Below are 5,510 nucleotides of genomic sequence, written 5' to 3' on the forward strand. Positions count from 1 at the left end.
AAAATATATAAAAAGTAGGAAGAAAAATACGTGAGGAGGAGGGGACATGTGAAATGAAGGAAAAAATGTAAGGAGAAAGTGACATGTGGCATGAGGGAAGGAGAAAATGACATATGGCATGAGGGAAGAAGAAAGTGACATGTGGCATTAGGGAAGGAGAAAGTAACATGTGGCATGAGGGAAGGAGAAAGTGACATGTGGCATGAGGGAAGGAGAAGGTGACATGTGGCATGAGGGAGTTTTTTTTATATATATATCATTGTTATCTTTTAATTAAATAATATAATGATAGTAATTAAATACATGTGGCCCGTGCATTCGCATGGCTAAAAACACACATGTTACCCGTACATTCGCATTACTAAGAAAACACATGTTACTCATGTATTCGTATAGTTAAAACGCACATATTACTCATACATTCATATTATTAGTAATATACATATTACTTGTGTAATTGCATGTTTAAGCACATAAGAAAAATAAAATGATAATTTTTAATTTGAATTTTCTACAATTGGTATTAAATTATCATTAACATATAAAATATATAAAAAGTAGGAAGAAAAATGCGTGAGGAGAAGGTGACACGTGGAATGAAGGAAAAAATGTAAGGAGAAAGTGACATGTGGCATGAGGGAAGGAGAAAGTGACATATGACATGAGGGAAGGAGAAAGTGACATGTGACATTAGGGAAGGAGAAAGTGACATGTGGCATGAGGGAAGAAGAAAGTGACATATGGCATGAGGGAAGGAGAAAGTGACATGTGGCATTAGGAAAGGAGAAAGTGACATGTGGCATGAGAGAAGGAGAAAGTGACATGTGGCATGAGAGAAGTAGAAGGTGACATATGACATGAATGAGTTTTTTATATTATATTGTTAATAGATTACACAGATTACAAAGAAACAATATTATACAAATTACAAACTATCAAAATTAAGTTATAATTATACAAAGATTACTTGCATCTACTTTTTCTTTTTCTTTGATTGTTTTGTGCTGTAGGGTCATCCTTGTTTGGAGTAGCATATTGATTTACATAACGCCCTTCATCGTGATCATCTCTTGTATATAAATCATCATCCATAGTTGGTCCACTCTCACGCGACTGATATGTCCCAAAAAAAGATCATCTTCATCAATATCTTCATATTCTTCATCATCAATATTATTGACGATTATTTCGTTAGTTAAAAGAACAATGAACCATTTCATATCAGCTAGGTCACTAACATAGAATACTTGTTGAGCTTGTGATGCTAGAATAAATGGCTCATCTTTATATGTTAGCTGTAACGCCCCGAAAAATACTCTTTATTTATTACACGGAAAAGTGAGTAAAATTTTTTCTTTTGAATTGGTGACATAAAATTGTTTCCTTTTAAAACCTTTCTTTTTCGGGACATCACTTTAAGTAACATATAATGCGGAAATCAAAACCGGTTACCTAACGGTAACTAAAATGATACATCATTTCCTGAATATACATCTTCATAGATATATATAATGGGTTAAGTCATAGTCATTTCATACGGACTAGGTTAGTAAAGGCAGAAACTACATCGCCACTAACATATACAAAATCCAAAGAAACACAACCCCCCACCAAAAACAAAAGGGGACATCGACTAGCCCACAAGCTGACTCAAAGGATTCCGGGAATGTTGGACCCCTCACTCGGGTCCTCCTCCTCTTCCGAGTCAGACACAAGGTCAATCACCTCCACCGAGCTCTCTACATTTACGAGCTCAACGACCTCGTCCTCCTCCTCCTCTTCCTCCACTTCATTATGTCATAACCCAGCGGCATAATTCGGAGGGGATGACATTCTCACAACCAGAGCCTTCTTGCAGGGACCTCCCCCAAGACCACTGCTCCTCTTGGCTCTACTGGATGACGGAGCATCCAAACAATCTTGCCACGTCCTATAACCGTGGGAGGGAACAGCGCCATCACTCCTGACTGGCGAGTATCAAAGTCAACCTCTTTGGCGGCAAAGTGAAGGAAGCGTTAATATGGGTGTCGGGATGAGGGATCATCATTGATGACCCGCTGCACACCATGTGCAACGACAAACCGCAGGGGCCTGTGTATGTATATCTGTGCCCGTCACTAGCCCATTGTCCCATCGGGGACATCGTGAAGTGATAACCTCGAATGTGAGTGCTGTTGTCGGCCATCTGTATAGCAAATATATACAGAACAAGAACAATACAGTAGAGAGAGTAAGACATCTAATGAACGTAAATTCATTGACGGCGTGGACTTACTCAACTTACTCAGAATATCACACTCGGATATGAAAAATAGTTCATATATATATAACATATGACATTATAACTTATCAGTTGTTCTCGTAAACAATTATCCAATTCACATGAGTAATATAACCAAACTCATCAATTGTTCTCATAAACAATTATCTAATCAACCTATGTAAGGTAAATAACACTTTCCAAACATAATTCACCATTTATCAATGTATAATTTATCGACAAGATATCATGACTATAATTAAATAGCACATAAGTGAAGATCATACTCCAACTAATAACATGCACATATATTATCTATCACCGACATTATAACCCACCATTTATCAATATAAACAATAATGTATCAACATACATTTCATAAACAAATATCATAACCATAAGTAATAATATGTGCATAATGTTAATGATGCATAATGTTTGTAACTCAAATGTGGGAATCCACTTCCACAAGTGCAATATATGCATGCTATGTCATGATCATCCACCTTACCCCAATATCCTCCCAATAACCTAGTCAGAAAATAACCTAGTCGGAAACAAATCAAGAGTACAGGTCCCATACCAAGCCACTTTGTACGCACCCGAAATAACATATCCTCGCAAGGAAGTAAAAATAGATCGATCGGTTCCCTCAGGAACAGTCCTACCCGGACCTAGGTCATATAAACGCTTTCTGGGCATCCCTCTCATTGATCCAGATTGCAAAGAGGGGTTGTCAGAGATCGTCCAGTTTGGACTGTGAGAAATGTCTGATCCAACATGATGTCCTCTCCCAGGAATACAAGGGACTCACCTCACCTAGACTCTCCCTCAAGACATTGTTGACGAATCACCGTCCAACAACGCCGTCCCTCTCAACATCACGGTGCTCTAAGTCATCCCGTCAATTTCCTCTCCACTACTCCATTATTAACCATATGCATATGAACACTAACCGCAGTTAGATGATTAAATCTTTTAATCATTATTTACCATGCTCGGCCCACCTTAAGTCATCTCCCTCAGGAATGCTTCTTGTGGGTCCCGATCTTACGTTAACACGTAATATAAAGGAATACATCCCACAACTACGACCATCGCTGAATACCCTGGACGGTCCCAGACCAAGCCTCTTACGGTCAATCGATCTCGCTACATGGTATCTCGGGTTCCTTTCTGGGCAGTGCCCTAATTCACATCATAACTCAAAGGGTAACGTCCCTACCACTACGACCATCGCTGAATCACCCTGGACGACCAAGCCACTTACGGTCAGACGATCTCGCTCCATGGTATCACGTATCCTTTTCTGGGCATCGCCCTAAATCATACATCCTTCTCGGAATCCTTTCTTTAAAATTAATTACCGATTTTGACTATTTAATTATAACACCTTGAATACCTTACTTTTTAATTCAATTACAGTGTTATACTAAAGTAGTTCATATCACATACCCATACTAGGGTTATTACATATTCAAACAATCAATCACAATAGTCAAACACAATTACTGTATCTCGCACAAGCGACAATTCGTCTTTAAATATCAAATAAACTGAAGCCTTCTTTGCTCAGGCGAAGGTACTATCGCCCAAGCGAGGCCTCTCCTCGCTCAAGCAAGACATCTGTCGCTCAAGCGAGAGAGTTCCAGGGCTCATTAAAATCCTGGGCATTCTCGCCCAAGCGAGGCCCTTACTCGCCTAGGCGAGGCTGGCTCGCCCAAGCGATGTTCTGTCGCCTAGGCGAGGGAATTCCAGAACCAAAACTTCCCCTCGCCCAAGCGAGACTGTGCTCGCCCAGACGAGAGTTTCTCGCCCAAGCGACATGGACTTGGACAGAATACCAATTTTCCCCTTTTCGACAAATCAAATGTATTTAAACATGGTTTTTCAAACACCTGCACACAGAAAATTTCCCAACAACATTCATATACCATATTCAACATATTTCATCAACAATCATATATATTCAAAAGCATTCAAACATAAAAATCTTGGGTTTCTTAAAACCCAAGTTAACCCCAAAACTTTTGAGATAGTTTAGGAGATCCGGATGTCATATTCGGACACCACTATGTCACGATGTGTTCTCTCTCACCTTAATGAAGCGTGCTTTACGAAATCACTACGGTTCATTTGGTTTGCAAGGTTCAAATGCCGGAAATCTTCGTAACTACCATAATAAAACTCGTTAGTTTGCCGATATTTCAAAACTCATTACTAGTAAAATACTTAAAACTCTTTCATCCATCCATTTTCCAACTTGTCCAAAGCCATGGTTAAAGGCTTAAACAAGTAAAAATTCATATATTAATATAATGTAATAACTTCTTGAACACAACTTGTTCATATTTTCAAAACACATTTTTCATGAGTTCAAGAACACTCATTTTCGGTTTTGCTTCCAAAATGAGTTAGAAAGTGTTTTAGAAAATTTCAACGGTTGAATATGTACTTGACATACTCATGAACAACATACTTTAATATCATCAACATCCATTGGTTGAATATGAAGAGATTGAAGATTGAAAGAAGAAGAAAATGAAGAAGAAAAGATGATGAGAGTAACTTACTCTCAAATCTTCAAACTGCCAAGCTTTTTGCAAAGTGGTAATGCATGAAGATACATGAGTATTTATAGAGTTGTGGGGTAGAAGAAATCTGATTTCTAAACCCATTTCCTAAGGAAATCTAGCAAATCCAAGAAGGTGAGTGAATCATGGGTTAAGTGAGTGATTTAGGGGATTTGGTGGTAGTGAAATCTATAAGATTTAGTAGGTAGATTTTGTGAATTGACTCATGCGACGCGACGACTTCGGCGAAATGCGTGGGATTAAAACCACGCTCGAGTATTTTTGGCCAATATTCGAGTAGCCAAAAATGATCGCCCAATTTTACTTTACGGTTGGAACTTCGAATTTCGGCATTCCAAGTGAAAATATTCTAGAAAATAGTTATAGACCAGCTCATGGTCTATCTTGACTTGAAATGTGAGTATGAAGCCAATAGCATGATTGGAATTCGATTCCGAGTTACGGAACTCAAAAACCACTTTTTGAGCCGTACCGGGTGAGATTTGACCCCGACAGTGGTCCGAAACCGACTGTCTCTGAAAATCATGAAAATTTACCACCAAATTGGAAATAGAATTTCAAGACTAAAACTCAACTATAGTTTCATCTAATTCTTTACTGAAAATTCCCAGAAATTCATTTTCGAAAATATAATTAATAAAAATATTAATAAAATC

This window comes from Lupinus angustifolius, chromosome LG01, assembly GCF_001865875.1.
Source record: "Lupinus angustifolius cultivar Tanjil chromosome LG01, LupAngTanjil_v1.0, whole genome shotgun sequence".
In the NCBI taxonomy this organism is placed as follows: domain Eukaryota; kingdom Viridiplantae; phylum Streptophyta; class Magnoliopsida; order Fabales; family Fabaceae; genus Lupinus; species Lupinus angustifolius.